This window comes from Protopterus annectens, chromosome 2.part1, assembly GCF_019279795.1.
Source record: "Protopterus annectens isolate FY-2018-M chromosome 2.part1, PAN1.0, whole genome shotgun sequence".
In the NCBI taxonomy this organism is placed as follows: domain Eukaryota; kingdom Metazoa; phylum Chordata; order Ceratodontiformes; family Protopteridae; genus Protopterus; species Protopterus annectens.
In genome coordinates, this window is record NC_056729.1 from 1,224,196,326 (window position 1) to 1,224,213,590 (window position 17,265).

The following is a 17,265-nucleotide window of genomic DNA, read 5'->3' on the forward strand; positions in this document are numbered from 1 at the left end:
TAGGACACAAAAAGTTGTTCTGATTTCCTAAAAGGCTTTGTTCTGTCCAAATAATAACGTAGCTGTCTATGGATGTCTAAAGAGTGTAGCAGCCTTTCCCCTTTGTTTTGAGGATTGGGGTAAAAGGTAGGCAAGTGTATGGCTTGATTTAAAGCTACCCTGGATACCACTTTTGGCATAAATGATGGGTTGGTTCGAAGGGAAATCCTGTCCTGATGGAAGATGAGAAAGGGCTGCACAGCCATGAGGGCTTGTAGTTCCGAAACCCTACGAGCTGAGGTAATGGCCAGAAGGAAGGCTGTTTTCCAGGACAAATGTTGCAAATCTGTTGAGGCAGCTGGTTCAAAGGAAGGCAATGTTAATTTTTCTAGAATATAATTAAGATCCCAGGCTGGCACTGGTTGTTTCCTTGGTGGTCTTATATTCTTAGCCCCTCTGAGGAACTGTCTTAAGAGTGGGTGAGAGAATAACGGTGGATCCGTGTTGAATTCTGCAGAAATGGCTGAGGCATGGATTTTTATGGAGGAAAATGAAAGTCCACTGTTCAGCAGCTCAGCTAGATACTGTAATACCTGAGGCAAATTTAGTTTTGTAGGGTCCTGGCCTTTTTTCTCATTCCAAGAGCAAAACAGTTTCCATTTTGCTGAGTAAGCCTTTCTAGTAGATGGCCTTCTGGCCTTCAAAATGACATCCTGTACCTCTTTGGGGAGTAAGGTCTGTTGAGGTGTTAAGGAATTTTCCATGCAGCGAGATTGAGTGTTTTCAGCTGACTGTGAAGAGTTTTGTAGTTGTGCTGAGTCAGCATTATAGGCATTAGTGGTAGTGACCAGGGAGGAGTATGTGTTAGGCTCCTCAGAAGTGGGTACCAGTGTTGTCTTTGCCAGTCTGGAGCAATCAGTATCATCTTTGGTCTCTCTGTTCTTGCTTTCAAGAGCACCTTGCGCAGAAGAGGCAGAGGTGGGAAAGCGTAAACTGTCCATGCTGTCCAACTGAATGAAATGGCGTCCAATCTCCAGGCCTTTGGATGAAAGGTCCTTGAACAAAATTTTTCCAATTGATGATTCCTGTGGGAGGCGAAGAGATCTATGTCTGACCTCCCCCACGCTTGTATTATCTTTGTAAACACTTGAGGATGCAATTTCCATTCGTGTGGATCTGTCATATTTCTGCTTAGATTGTCTGCCAGCATGTTTTCCAAACCTGGCAAGTACTGTGCTTGAAGTTCGATTTGCCATTCCAGAGCCAAGTTCCAAAGTGTCATGGCTAGTCTGCACAGGGGATATGAATGTGTTCCTCCTTGTTTGTTTATGTACCACATTACTGTGGTGTTGTCTGTTCTTATCAATAATTGTCCTGGATGCAGGAGGTCCTTGAAAGCTGTAATTGCATTTATTACTGCTAGCATTTCTTTTTGATTGATGTGAAGGTGCTTTTCCTTTTGGGACCATTTGCCCTGAATGCACCTGTCTGTCATGTGCGCCCCCCCCAGGCGTAATCTGAGGCGTCTGTTGTGATGACTTGATTTGCTTGAGGCTTGCAGAATGGGAGACCTGTGTTTGTTTGACATGTTTGAGCCCACCACAGAAATTCCTTTTGCAAACATGGAATTATTGGTATTATTGTTTCCAAATTGTGGCTGTGTTGAGACCATAGATTTTTTAGGTACCATTGATGTTTCCTCATATGCAACTTTGCACATGGGATTAAAATAATGCAAGAATGCCATGAAGCCCAGAGCCTGCAGGATTTTCCTTGCAGTAAGCCTGGTATAATTTGCTAGCATTTTGAAGTACCGAGTTAGTTGCCTCTGCTTTTCTAGCGTAAGATAGGCCATCTGGGTGTTTGTGTCCAAGTTGGCACCCAAGAAAGTTGTTTTCTGAGCTGGTGTTAGCCTGGATTTCTCTTTGTTGATTGTGTATCCCAGAGCATTCAGTAACAGTGTTGCATAAGCCAGATGTTCCAGAAGTATGCGCTTGCTGTCCGCTTGGATCAAGCAGTCGTCCAAATAAGGGAAAATTTGTATCCCTTGAAGTCTGCAGTAGGCAATTACTGATGCCAGGCATTTCGTGAATACTCTGGGCGCAGTAGATAAGCCAAAGGGCAATGCAGAGAATTGATAGTGGATTGAACCTGCAAGAAATCTGAGGTATCTTCTGCAGCTTTGTCTGATTGGGACATGCAGGTATGCCTCCTTGAGGTCCAATGTTACCAGCCAAAACCCCTTGCCCAGCATGGGAAGAAGCTGCTGTAATGTGAGCATCTTGAATTTTGGTACGAGTAACAATGTGTTTAGGATGGATAAGTCCAAAATGGGTCTCCAGTCAGTTCCTTTCCTTGGTACCAGAAAAAAAATGGAATAAAAACCTTGACCTTGTTCGTGAGTAGGTACCTCTTGAATAGCTTTCATGTCTATGAGCTTTGAAATTTGTAGTTGTGCCTCTGCCCTTTGATTGTGTGGCAGGTTTGGCATGCCTCTCATTTTTGGAAGAGTGTGTAAATGAAATCTGTAGCCTCTATTTATAACGTCCAGGATCCATTTGTCTGTTGTGAACATATGTAAATTTCTTGTAAATAATGCCAGCTTTCCTCCCAAGGGTGCTGCCAGCGGAGACTTGCTTGGCATGGAAAGGAGGAAGTCATTGGGTTTCTTTCCTGTATTGCTGTGCACCGTTTTCGCCACTGCTGGAGCTTGCCATTGCCTGCCTCTATAAGATCCTTGGGATTGACCTCTGCCCCTTGTGCGCCTATATCTACCTCTTTGGGGCCTGTCCGTGGCTGGAAAGGACCAGTTTTTAGAAGGCCAATTTCTGCTAAAACGTGGTGGTTTAAAGTACAGTTTTGTACCTACCATAAATGTAGATGTCCGATAGGTATGCATCTGCAGTCATAACATATGGGTTTGTCCTGCCTCAGGCAGCCCTTCGGTCGGCCGGATTCCAAAGTCTGGGTCTGGCCTCGGCTGATGCCACACCTTCCCCAACGTCAGAGCGTCTGGGGTATAAAAGCATCAGCCGACGCCATTTTCCTCAGTTTTTCTTGCCCCAGATGCCAGGTGCCCTCTAGGAAGGCTAAATTTGGATAAATGCAATAGAATTCCAAACATATATATATATATATATATATATATACACACACACACATGTATATACAAACAAATACACCATAATAGATTCCCCCAGCTAGCTAAAAGAGGGGTAAGCACCCTAGGAATACCACAGAGGGGTAGGAGGGAGGGTAAACCTGACTGCAGATGCATACCTATCGGACATCTACATTTATGGTAGGTACAAAACTGTACTATGTCCTTCAAGGATGCATCTGCAGTCATAACATATGGGTAGAATACCATAGCCAATCTGGGGGAGAAGGTACTAAGAAAAAGATGGTGTAGTTAAGATCCCCTGCAGGACTGCAGTAGCAAAGCCTGCTCTGGATCTGGAGTATAAAGGTAGACTGTAATGTTTGGTAAATGCATGCACGGAGCTCCAAGTAGCAGCTTCTAAAATGTCCTTGGTAGCCACCCCTCGTAGGAAGGCTGTAGTGGTGGCCGTGGCCCTTGTGGAATGAGGCCTGATGTTTGCAGGAACTGACTTTCCATGAAAGGAGTAACAAAATTGAATGCAATTTCCTATCCATTTTGAAATTGTCCGTTTGGAAATTGCTTTTCCTTGCACCCCAGCAGCATGTGCTACAAATAGTTGGTCAGTTTTTCTGCTACTTTTAGTTCTGTCCAAGTAGTAGCATAGTTGTCTGTGTATATCCAGGGTGTGCAGAAGTTTTTCCCCCCTATTCTGTGGGTTTGGGAAGAACATAGGCAAGTGAATAGCTTGGTTCAAAGATACCCTAGATACCACCTTTGGCATAAAAGTAGGATTAGTTCTTAGTGTAACTCTGTCCTGATGGAAGATAAGAAATGGCTGTACTGCCATTAATGCTTGTAACTCAGATACTCTGCTTGCTGAAGTTATTGCCAGAAGGAATGCAGTTTTCCAAGACAGAAACTGAAGATCCGCTGTTGCTACTGGTTCAAAGGGAGGAAGTGTTAGTTTCTCCAAGACAAAGTTGAGATCCCAAGCAGGTAAAGGGGGTTTTCTTGGAGGTTTGATATTTTTGATCCCTCTCAGAAATTGCTTGAGGAGAGGGTGTGAGAAGACAGGTGGATCCACATTGTATCCTGCTGAAATTGCTGAGGCATGAATCTTAATGGAAGAATAGGAAAGGCCATTGTGGAACAGTTCTGCTAAGTATTCCAGAATATGTGTCATGCTTGCCACTGTCACATCTAAGCCTTTTGATGTGTTCCAAATGAAAAATCTTTTCCATTTAGCCGAGTATGTCTTCCTTGTGGAAGGCCGGCGAGCTTCCAGGATAATGTCCTTCACTATCTGTGATAAAACATTTTGTTTTGGATTTAAGGGATTTTCCAGGCAGTTAGCTGCAATGTTTTTAAGTTGGGATGCATGATCTTGAAATTGTTCTGCGTCAGAAGAAGAGGCCATAGGGGGAGAGGCCATGGTTTTGCCTGTGACATGCTCCACAATAGTGGATACCAGTGTTGCCTTGGCCAGTCTGGAGCTATCAGAATCACTCTTGGCTGTTCCTCCCTGATCTTCAGTAGAACCTTGTACATTAAAGGGAGAGGTGGGAAGGCATATACTTTTAGAGCTTTCCAGCTGAGAGAGAGAGAGTACACCCTCCATGCTTGTGGGTGGTATGTCCTTGAGCAAAATGTCCTCAGTTGATGGTTGAGGGGGGAGGCAAACAAATCTATCTCCGGCGTTCCCCATGCCTTTGTTATGAGTTGGAAGATTTCTGGGTGTAGCATCCATTAGTGTGCATCCATGGTAGTTCTGCTTAAGCTGTCTGCCAGTGCATTCTCCTTTCCTGGCACAAACTGGGACTGCAGTTGGATATTGAGTTTCAGGCATAGCTCCCATAGATTCATAGCCAGCCGGCATAGAGGGTAGGAGTGTGTGCCTCCCTGCTTGTTTATGTACCACACGACCGTGGTGTTGTCTGTCCTTATTAACAGGTGGCCTTGATGGAGGAAGGGTTTGAAAGCCTCGATTGCATGCATCACTGCCAGCATTTCCTTTTGGTTTATGTGCATGTGTAGCTGTCCTTGAGACCATAAGCCTTGGATACAGTTGCCCTCCATGTGTGCTCCCCATCCTCGGTCTGAAGCGTCCATGGTGATGGTTTGTTTTGCTTTTGGCTTGTTGAAAGGCAACCCTCTGTTGGACTGGCAGGCCTGAGCCCACCACAGGAATTCCTTTTGAAGGCAAGGAATGATTGGTATCAAGGTTTCCAAACTGTGACTGTGTTGAGACCATACACTCCTTAGGTACCATTGTAATTTTCTCATATGCAGCCTGGCCTGTGGTATCAGAATTATGCAGGATGCCATGTAACCCAGGGCCTGCAGGATTTTCCTTGCAGTAAGCTGAGCTTGTCTTGTCAGATTCATGAAGTCATCCGGAAGTTGTTTTTGTTTTTCTTCTGTGAGAAAGGCCATTTGGGTGGTTGTGTCTAGATCCGCACCCAGAAAGGTTATCCTTTGGGATGGAACCAGTCTTGATTTTTGGATGTTGACTGTGTATCCCAATGCCTGTAGTAGGTGGATGGCATAGGCCAAGTCTTTTATCAAATTGACCTTGTTGTCCGCTTGTATAAGGCAGTCGTCCAGATAAGGATAGATTTGAATCCCCTGAAGTCTGCAGTGTGCAATTACTGATGCCAGGCATTTCGTGAATACTCTGGGCGCAGTAGGTAAGCCTGAGGAATTTTTTGGGGCTAGTTTTGCTGAGAATTGATAATGCTCTGATCCTGCAAGAAATCTGAGGTGTCTTCTGCAGTTTGGTCGAATAGGGACGTGCAGGTATGCCTCCTTAAGATCTAGAGTCACCAGCCAAGACTCCTTGCCCAACATGGGAAGAAGTTGCTGTAGGGTCAGCATCTTGAATTTTGGCACAATGAGGAAAGTATTCAGTGCGGACAGGTCGAGAATAGGCCTCCACTGATTTTCTTTTCTTGGTACAAGGAATAGTCTGGAGTAAAATCCTTGGCCTTGCTCTGAAAGTGGTACCTTTTCTATAGCTTTCATTTGAAGCAAGTTGTTGATCTGCTTTAAAGCCTCTGCCCTCTGATTTGGTGGTAGGTTTGGCATTCCGCTAGTTTTTGGCAAAGTGTGGAAGTGGAACCTGTATCCTTTGTCTATTATTTGCAGTGTCCATGTGTCCCTTGTAATATAATGCCAATTTTCTGAGAATAAAGCAAGCTTTCCGCCAAGGGTGCTTCCAGTTGAGCCCTGGTGGGCGGAATCAGAGTAAAGTCATTGAGCCTGTCCTGGTGTAGTAGTAGTTGTTGCTGCTGTTGCACTACCTCTCTGGTTGGCAGGCTGCCACTGGCGGCCTCTGTAAGAGCCCCTAGATTGGCCTCTGCCTCTGGGGCATCTGTTCCTGCCTCTCTGGGCTCTGTCCGAGTCTGGAAAGGACCAATTCTTAGTAGGCCAGTTTCTGCTGAATCTCGGTGGTTGTACTTGTAGGAATTCCTTAACTGTTTGCACAGATTTTGCCTTTTCTTCATACTTTAAGACCTCCTGAGCAGAGGAGCCAAATAAATTTTGTTTCTCCATTGGAGCATCCAGGAGTTTAGCTTTAACATGGTCTGGCAAAGATTGTTCCTTCAGCCAGGCATGCCTACTTAATAACTGCCCCAGTCATAGCTGACCTAAATGAAGCCTCCAATGCATCATAACCACATTTTAAGAAATGATTACTAACCTGCTGTGAGTTGTGTACCAAATCCTGAAGGGATTTACGGTCAAGGGGCTCAGGAGAAGAAAGCTTCTTGTTCAGTTCATCTAACAAATACTCTTGGTAATGTATCATATGAAATTGACAATTTAGTGCCCTGACGGAAAGAGTTGCAGAAGTATATACCTTCTTTTCCCATCTCTCTAAAGCTCTAGACTCTCTTTCAGAAGGTAGAGGATTTTTGGCAGTGGCAGCCGTAACCCCTTTAGGGCCCAGAGTAATAGTTTCTGGGTCTGCAGAATGGGCTTTATACAGATGAAAATGAGAATCCGGGACCCTGTAGTATCTATCAGGTTTGGCAGGGGCCGGGGGGAGAGTATCAGGGGCTGTACTGACATCATTGTACACATCAATTACATTCAAAACAGGAGGTATAGCTAAGGGCCTATGCTGACGCAAATGTAAAAAGGTCCTTAATCTTTTTCTAGAATCAGAGAAATCCTGACCTTGCCATTGAAAATGCTCTCTCACGGAGTGTAAAGTCTCACCAAAGGAAAACTCTTCAGGAGGGGAGGCCAAAGGGATAGATTCTTCTGCATCAGAATCCACATAGGGCGAATAAGCCTCCTCCTGGTGGTCTGACAACCCAGAACCATCCGAGGACTCATCTGAAGAGTGTGGGTCAGAAGGCTCATTCCTGGACCTTTTGTCTGGTGGAGGGTGAGACGCCCTGTCAGGGTGAGGTTGTGAACCTCTAATTAAAGAAATAAGGTCCTCTGCAAGGCTGAGGATCTGAGAACTAGAGGAAGGCCTCTGGGATGTAGTCTTGGGAGGCAAAGCTTTAGAAAGTTTAGCAGCTTTAGCCCTAGAAAAGGCCTTAATGGACACGGAAGCAGGGGGCCTAGCTGCCCCACGTGCAGGAGTAGATATGTCCAAAGGTATGGTGTCGGACATATCCTGGGCACTGGTTTCGGTAGGTAGCTCGGTAGCCGACTCAGCCAGGGCCTCCCGGGCCGCGGTGGTCTGTTGAGTGGATTCGGATGAAGGAATCTCCGAAGACTCGGTTTCGGCCGAAACCGAGACACTCGCGGTACGCCTTACCGTGGTTTCAGCCGAAACCGCGGGCCACAAGTGTCGGTCCTTGTCCTTTCGTTTTTTCACCAAATGTGATGTCAGAGTCTCCGACGGCATTTTATATGCAAAACTAGCCCCAAAAAATTCCTCTGCAAACTCCGACCGACGTCTAAGAGTTCGTCGGTTGAAGGAAGCACAGGCTGAACAGGACGATACGTCGTGGTCTGGGCCTAAGCAAGGAAGGCAGTAGGAATGGAAATCCTTATGAGGTATTTGTTTCCCACAAGTTAAACAATTATTTACTTTATCTGACATCGGCTGAGGCAAGAAAGAGCCCCCAATGGAGTACTTGGCTTTTTTCGAAGTTTTCGGTAGCTGAAATCACTGGATCTGACCGACCGGCACTTGCGAACAGCTTCTGCTTCGGGCACCGAACAGCAAGAAAGACTGAGGAAAATGGCGTCGGCTGATGCTTTTATACCCCAGACGCTCTGACGTCAGGGAAGGTGCGACATGAGCCGAGGCAAGACCCAGACTTTGGAATCCAGCCGACCGAAGGGCTGCCTGAGGCAGGACAACCCATATGTTCTGACTGCAGATGCATCCTTGAAGGACATCATATGGGTTTGTCCTGCCTCAGGCAGCCCTCAGTCGGCCGGATTCCAAAGTCTGGGTCCGGCATCGGCTGGTGTCGCCTCCTCTCCGTCAGAACGGCTGGAGTATAAAGGCATCGGCCGACGCCATCTTCTTCAGTGTTTCTTGCCCCAGATGCCAGGTGCCCTCCTAGGAAGGCTAAATTTAGTGAATGGATAAACAATTCCAGACATGCACAACAGTAATAAACAGATGCACCATAGGAGATACCCCCAGCTAATAGGAATAGGGGTAGTGGACCCATAAAGAAGGTTGCAGAGGGGTAGGAGGGTGGGAAGATCCGACTGCAGTTGCATATCTATCAGACATCTACATTTATGGTAGGTACAAAACTGTACTATGTCCTTCAAGAATGCAACTGCAGTCATAACATATGGGTTGAGTACCATAGCCAAGCTGGGGGTGGTTGGAACTAAGAGTGACGGTGTAGCTAAAATGCCCTGCAGGACTGCCGAAGCAAAGCCTGCTCGGGATCTGGAGTATAAAGGCAGGTTGTAGTGCTTGGTAAATGTATGCACGGAGCTCCATGTAGCAGCCTCTAGAATGTCCTTTGTAGCCACTCCTCTTAGGAAAGCTGTGGATGTGGCTATAGCTCTGGTGGAATGTGGCCTAATATTGGCTGGCACACCTTTTCCATGAAAAGAAAAGCAGAATCTGATGCAGTGTCCAATCCATTTGCAAATTGTTTGTTTGGAGATTGCTTTTCCTTGTACTCCAGCAGCATAGGCTACAAACAGTTGGTCAGACTTTCTGGTGGCCTTAGTTCTGTCCAAGTAGTAGCGTAGTTGTCTGTGTATGTCCAAAGTATGCAGCAGTGCTTCCCCCCTGTTTTGAGGATTGGGGAAGAAAGTAGGCAGGTGAATGGCTTGATTTAGAGACACCCTGGAAATTACTTTTGGCATGAATGAAGGATAGGTTCTTAGAGAAACTCTGCCCTGATGAAAAATGTGACAAGGAGGTACTGCCATGAGTGCCTGTATCTCCGAGACTCTTCTTGCTGATGTGATTGCTAATAGAAAAACAGTCTTCCATGAGAGAAATTGCATTTCTGTAGTTGCTGCTGGTTCAAAAGGAGGAAGAGTTAATTTTTCCAAGACGAAATTGAGGTCCCATGCAGGTACTGGCGGTTTCCTGGGAGGTTTGATATTCTTTATCCCTCTTAGGAACTGTCTTAGCAAAGGATGTGAAAACACAGGTGGATCACAATTGTATTTTGCTGAGATTGCTGAGGCATGAATCTTTATGGAAGAATATGAGAGACCAGTATGAAACATTTCTGCCAAGTATTCCAATATCTGAGGTATACTCAATACTGTTGTATCTTGACCCCTGTTAGCATTCCAGATGATAAATCACTTCCACTTGGCTGAACAGGTCTTTCTGGTGGAAGGTCTGCGTGCTTCCAGTAAGATCTCTTGAACTTTTTTGGAAAGAGAGATACCGGAAGGAGTTATGGCAACCTCCAGGCTGTCAAGATGCAATGTTTTCAGGTTTTGATGAACAGTCCTGTAATTGTGTTGGGATAGAAGCAGAGGCCATAGGGGCAGAGGCCACGGTTTGGTCCGAGTTATGCTCAACAGCAATGGGTACCAGTGCTGCCTTGGCCAGTCTGGAGCTATCAAAATGCCTGTTGGTTGTTCTGCTTTGATCTTCAGTATCACCTTGGTCAGCAGTGGTAGAGGAGGGAATGCATAAATTGTTAGGGAATTCCAGCTGAAAGAGAGAGCATCCGTTTTCCAGGCTAGAGGATGGTGGGTCCTTGTACAGAACTTTTCCAGGTGATGATTCATGTGAGAAGCAAATAGATCTATGCCCGGTCTTCCCCATGTCCTTGTTATTTGTGAGAAAATGTGAGGATGCAGCATCGATTCGTGTGGATCCAAGAAATTTCTGCTCAGCTTGTCCGCCAGTACATTGTCCTTGCCTGGCACAAACTGGGATTGCAAATGTATCTTCAGACTTAGGGATTTTTCCCAGAGAATCACTGTTAGTCTGCAGAGGGGATAAGAATGAGTGCCTCCCTGCTTGTTTATATACCACATAACCGTGGTGTTGTCTGTCCTTATTAGCAAATGTCATTGTTGAAGTGATTTTTCGAAAGTGTCGATTGCATGCATCACTGCCAACATCTCTTTTTGGTTTATGTGCAGATGCCTTTCCCTTGGTGTCCTTTGACCTTGAATGCATCTTCCCTCCATGTGCGCCCCCCATCCATGGTCTGAGGCGTCTGTTGTAATCATTTGACCTGCTTGAGGTTTGTTGAAAGACATGCCTTTGTTTAACTGACTTGCTTGAGCCCACCACAAAAATTCTCTTTGCAGACATGGAATGAGTGGGATTATGTCCTCTAGACTTTGGCTGTGTTGGGACCATAAGCTTTTTAAATACCATTGCAGCTTTCTCATGTGAAGTCTTGCCAAAGGTATCAGAAGAATGCAAGATGCCATGAACCCCAGGGCCTGCAGGACTTTCCTTGCAGTCAGCTGGGAGAGCTTTGCTAGGCCTTTGAAGAACTCTGGTAACTGCTGTTGTTTTTCCTCTGTGAGATAAGCCATTTGTGTTTTTGTGTCCAGTTTGGCTCCTAGGAAAATAATTTGTTGGAATGGCAGAAGTCTTGATTTCTGAATGTTGACTGTGTATCCCAAGGCCTGTAGTAATTGAATGACATAGTCCAAGTTTGCTATCAAGGTTTGTTTGTTGTCTGCTTGTATGAGGTAGTCATCCAGGTAGGGGTATATTTGAATCCCCTGGAGTCTGCAGTGTGCCACTACTGATGCCAGGCATTTAGTGAACACTCTGGGCGCAGTAGATAAGCCAAACGGCAATGCTGAGAATTGATAATGCTCTGTCCCTGCAAGAAATCTGAGGTATCTTCTGCAGCTTTGTCTGATTGGGACATGCAGGTATGCCTCCTTGAGGTCCGGAGTAACCAGCCAAGACCCCTTGCCCAGCATGGGAAGGAGTTGCTGCAACGTCAGCATTTTGAACTTTGGCACAATGAGATAAGTATTTAGAGTAGACAAGTCCAGTATAGGCCTCCATTTGTTTTCCTTTCTTGGAACAAGGAACAGTCTTGAATAAAATCCCTGGCCTTGTTCCTGTGGAGGGACCTTTTCTATTGCTTTTATGTTTAACAGCTTTGAAACTTGAATGAGTGCCTCTGCCCTTTGATGAAGTGGCAGGTTTGGCATGCCTTGTCTTATTGGTAAAGTATGGAAGTGGAATCTGTAACCTTTGTCTATTAAATCCAGAATCCAGTTGTCCTTGGTTAAGATATGCCAGTTTTTTGAGAATAAGGATAATTTTCTGCCCAAAGGTGCTTCTCTTTGAGCCTTTGTAGGCGGTATGAAAGTCAAGTCATTGTGGTTGTCCTTGTGGTGCAGCTGGACTGCTTGCGCCACTTCTTTGATTTGGTGGTTGCCACTGGTGGCCCCTGTAGGAGCCTCGGTATTGCCCTCCACCTCGGGCACGCCTGTTTTTTCCCCTTTGAAACTTGTCAGTGTCTGGAAAGGACCAATTCTTTGAAGGCCAATTCCTGCTGAATCTGGGTGGCTGAACCTGGAGGAAATCTTTGACTGTCTGTACTGATTTAGCTTTTTCCTCAATGGACTTCAACACATCTTGTGCATTAGCACCAAAAAGCTTCTGTTTTTCCAGAGGTGCATCAAGTAACTTTACTTTAACATGGTCTGGCAGTGGCTGTTCTTTTAACCAAACATGTCTACGTATAACAGCCCCAGTCATAGCTGCCCTACATGAAGCCTCCAATGCATCATAACCACACTGACGAAAATGATTGCTAACCTGCTGAGTGTTATGTACTAGATCCTGCAATGCCTTTCTCTCAATAGGCTCAGGAGAGGCTAGCTTTTTCTATAAATCATCCAGTAAAAAATCCTGGTACTGAAACATATGAAAAAGGCAGTTAAGTGACCTCATGGCTAGGGTGGTAGAGGTATAAACTTTTTTACCCCGTCTCTCTAGGGACTTAGCTTCCCTATCCGCTGGCAGTGGATTCTTGGCTGTGGAAGTGGCCACTCCCTTGGGGCCCTGTGAAATAGTTTCTAGATCCACAGAATGGGCCTTAAAGAGATGTTTGTGGGTGTCAGGGACCCTAGAATATCTGTCTGGCTTGACAGGAGCAGGAGGGAGAGAATCAGGGTTAGCACTGGAGTCGGAGAAAACATCATCCAGGACATCCATAACTGGAGAGATAGCTAAAGGTCTGTGCTGGGGGAGCTTGAGGAAGGTACGTAGCCTTTTCCTGGAATCAGAGAATTCCTGACCCTGCCATTTAAAATGCTCCCTCAGAGTGTAGGACTTCACCGAACGAAAAATCCTCTGGAGGAGAGGCAGAGGGAATTGATTCCTCAGCATCAGAGTCCTCATAGGCCTGGAAGGATTCTTCTTGGGTATCTGAATGCTCAGAATCCCCAAAGGCTTCATCTGAAGAGAGGTTGTCGGCCTGCTCAGTTCTGGGCCTTTTCTCTGCAGGCGGCTGAGAACCTCTGTCTGGATGAGGCTGAGACCCCCTCATAAGAGAAATAAGATCTGCAGCCAGAGACAAGATCTGTTTATCAGAGGAAGGGGCCTGGGCAGTAGGTTTAGGATGGGCCTTGGCCAGGCTGGCGGCCTTAGCATGTGCAAAGGCCTTGATGGACATGGAAACAGGAGGCCTAGCTGCCCCACGTGCAGGAGTAACCTTGTCCACGGGAATGGTGTCGGGTAGATCCAGAACTTCGGTTTCTGGAGTAAAATCAACAACCGGCACCGGTGTAGACTCAGAGACCGAAGGACGTGTTAACGCTGTGTCGTCGGCCTGGAGCGGTTGAATAACCAATTCCGAAGGGACCGAAGCACTAGCGGAGGGTTTAGGAGGAGTATCGGTGGAGGACGCGGGCCGAGGATGTCGGTCCCGGTCCTTTCGTTTTTTGGTAGATTGAGTTGTCGGTTGTTCCGACGGCATGATATAAGCAAAAGATTCACCGAAAAAGTCTTCGGCAAATTCTGCCCGGCGCCTGAGTGCGCGCTTATTAAAGCAAGCACAGGCAGCAGAGGCCGAGACGTCGTGGTCTGGGCCCAGGCAAGGGAGGCAATAGGAATGGAAGTCCTTATGAGGTATTTGTTTACCACAAGACAAACAATTATTAACTTTCTCAATTTGTTCTGACATCGGCTGAGGCAAGAAAAAATGTTCCCCAACGGGGTATTTGGCTTTTAGAGGACTTCGGTACTGAAAACACAGGAGCTGACCGACCGGCACTTGCGAACTGCTTCTGCTTCGGGCACTGCGCAGCAAGAAAGACTGAAGAAGATGGCATCGGCCGATGCCTTTATACTCCAGCCGTTCTGACGTCGGAGAGGAGGCGACACCAGCCGACGCCGGACCCAGACTTTGGAATCCGGCCGACCGAGGGCTGCCTGAGGCAGGACAACCCATATGTTATGACTGCAGTTGCATTCTTGAAGGACATCCTGTAGAAAAGCTTTGACAGTTTGCATAGATTTGGCTTTTTCTTCGATTTTCCATAGTATCTCCTCAGCATTAGTACCAAATAGCACATCCTTATGTAAAGGAGCATCTAGCAATTTAGCTTTCACATGATCAGGCAAGATTTGTTCCCTAAGCCATGCATGCCTACGAATGACTGATCCTGTAACTGCAGCTCTACTTGAGGCCTCTAGGGCATCATAACCAAATTATAAGGTGCGTTTACCCACTTGTTCTGCACGATACATCATATCCTGCAACTCCTTCAAATCTGGTTGTTCAGGTTGAGACATTTTATTTCTTAATTGTGATAACAGAAACTGCTGATATTTAAGCATATGAAACTGACAACTTAAAGCCCTCATGGCTAGGGTGGCCGAGGTATATACCTTTTTTCCCCACCTTTCTAAGGATCTTGACTCTCTTTTGGAAGGTAGTGGATTCTTAGCAGTAGAGGCCTTCATTCCCTTGGGGCCTTGAGAAATGGTTTCAGGGTCAGCATTATGGCTTTTGAAAAGAAATTGGTGAGAGTTAGGAACTCTGTAGTACCTATCAGGCTTGACTGGGGCAGGAGGCAGGGAATCCGGGTTAAGGCAAGCCTCCGAATAAACATCATCAAGTACATCCAAGACAGGAGGTATCGCCAGAGGTCTGTGTTGAGGTAACAAAAGAAATTCCCTCAGTCTTTTCTTGGAATCAGAAAAGTCTTGGTCTTCCCAATGGAAGTGTTCCCTCAAAGTGTGCAAGGTTTCCCCAAAAGAATAATCCTCAGGAGGAGATACAGAAGGAATGGATTGCTCTGCATCAGAATCTTCAAAAGGGGAGTAAGATTGCTCTTCTACATCAGAGTGTTCTGAAAAAATGGAGCCCTGATCAGAAGAGGGAGAATCTTCCTCCACTCTGGACCTCTTGTCAGGAGGGGGTTGGGAACCCCTGATAAGAGTAATTAAATCCTCAGCCATTTTAAGCATCTGTTTTTTAGGCATGGGGCTTGTAGATGGGCCCTGTGCAACAGGCCTCTTGGGATGCCTGGCTGATTTGGACTTAGTAAAGGCCTTAATGGAAAAGGAAGATGAGGGTCTAAAGACACCATGGGTGGAAGTGGACCTGTCCACATTAGGAGACTCAATGCTCACAGTGGCTTCGGTGGTTGTAGTCTGGGTATGGGCCGAGGTACCTGCGGTCTCGTGTACAGAAGACCCCGCCAAGGAAGTGTCGTTGGTAGTCAGGGACTGCATAGGCGTCTCGCTGAGAACCGGACTACGTGTAGCCGGTTTTGGCGTGGTGTCGGTGGAGACCGCGAACCTCGCGTGTCGGTCCTTGTCCTTGCGTTTTTTGGACAAAACGGTAGTCGGAGTCTCCGACGACATTTTATAATCAAACGCTTTACCAAATAAATGTTGGGCGAACTCCGCCCGACGCTTGATAGTGCGTTTATTGAAAGTAGCACAAAAGTGACAGCCCGAGACGTCGTGGTCTGGGCCTAAACAAGGTATGCAGAGGGAATGGAAATCCTTATGCAGTAATTGCTTCCCACAAGAAATACAATTGTTAACTTTTTCTGACATCGGTCTGAGGTAAGAAAAATTTCCCCAACGGGGTACTTAGCATTAATGAAGACTTCGGTTTCCAAATTTTTCGTAAATTCAGGAGCTGGCCGACCAGCACTTGCGACCTGCTTCTGCTTCGGGCACCGTGCGGCAAACAAGACTGAAGAAATTGGCATCGGCTGTGTCTTATATACTCCTGCCTCACTGACGTCAAGAAAAGAAACGACAACCGACGCCGGACCTAGACTTTGGAATTCGGCCGACCGAGGGACAGCCTGATGGCAGAGAACCCATATGTTATTACTGCAGCTGTATGCACGATGAACATCAGGCGGCCTTGGTTTAATGGAGCATCCAGTAATTTAGCTTTAACATGATCAGGCAAGTTTTGCTCCTTAAGCCAAGCATGCCTTCCAAGTACAGACCCAGTGACAGCAGCCCTGCAAGATGCTCCTAAAGAATCAAAACTACATTGCAAAGTACGTTTACCAACTTGTTCTGCAGAATGCATTAAATCCTGTAATTCTTTGTGTTCAGCACAGTCAGGAATCAACATCATTTTCTATTTAAGTAGTCCCATAATATGCTGCTGGTACATTAACATATGAAACTGGCAATTTAAATCCCTAATGGCCAAAGTAGCAGAAGTGTATACCTTCTTACCCCATCTGTCCAAGGCTCTAGAATCTCTATCAGAAGGGGTATTAGGATTTTTGGCAGCAGTAGCCTTAATGCCTTTTGGTCCTTGTGAAAATGTCTCTGGATCTGCAGTAGAATTCTTGAACAGGAACTTGCGAGAGTCACGTAGTCTAATACCAGTCAGGTTTTCTGGGAGCTGGAGGCAAAGTGTCTGGGAAAAAGCTAGATTCCAAGAAAGCATCATCTACAATGTCCAGAACAGGAGGGATAGCCAAAGGCTTGTGTTGAGGAAGGATTAAGAATTCCCTTAATCTTGGCTTTCCCAGGGGAAATGCTCCATAAGAGAGTGTGCAAGGTTTCACCAAAAGAAAAATCTTCTGGAGGGGAAGCAGAGGGAATGGAATCCTCTGCATCAGAATCCTCATAGGTAGATAAGGGCAAATCCTGGTCATCATAAGGACCAGAAATAATATATTTCTGATCATAAGAAACCGAAGGAAATTCAGTTCTAGACCTCTTACAGGGGGGAAGGCTGGCTTCCCCTAATTAATGTAATAAGGTCTTCGGCCATTTTAAGCATTTGTTTTTTTAGGCATATGGGCCTGAGCATGCGGTTTGGACGCCGGTTTTCTAGGCATGGATCAAGTTTTAGGCCTGGATGAAGAAGATGGTGTCTGTTTAAAATGCAAGTCTGTAGGCCTGAATACACCCTCAGAAGCCGGTGCCTACACAGCGGCTCTAGACCCATCCAAGGTAGAGACATCCACAGGTTCTATAGTCGAAGAAGCATCGAGCGGCATACCGGACTCCGAATGGATCTCAGTAGAGGCCTGCGAATCTGAGGTAGCAGTTATCAGGGGCTGCGAAAGTGCCTTCCTGAGTACTGGCGGACTGGCGACTAGCGTAACGGAAGCTTTGTCAGCAGTTTTGGACCTATGCAGTCTGTCTCTGTCTATCTTTACGTTTTTTTGGAAGATAGGTAGTTGGATGGCTTAACGAAGCCATTTCGGAGTACTGATACAGAGTCCAAAAATAATTTGCTGCAAAGATAGCCCGATGACTAATATTTCAGGGGTTGAACAAGGCACAAAACCGACAGCAA

At 46.1% G+C, this 17,265-nt stretch overlaps 1 protein-coding gene across 1 annotated transcript in view; it reads right to left on the reverse strand.

The window, feature by feature from the left end:
• Positions 1-17,265, reverse strand: part of ATAD2B (ATPase family AAA domain containing 2B) — a 4,508,062-nt gene that overhangs the window by 3,803,773 nt on the left and 687,024 nt on the right. The gene's annotated exons all lie outside the window — the stretch shown is intronic.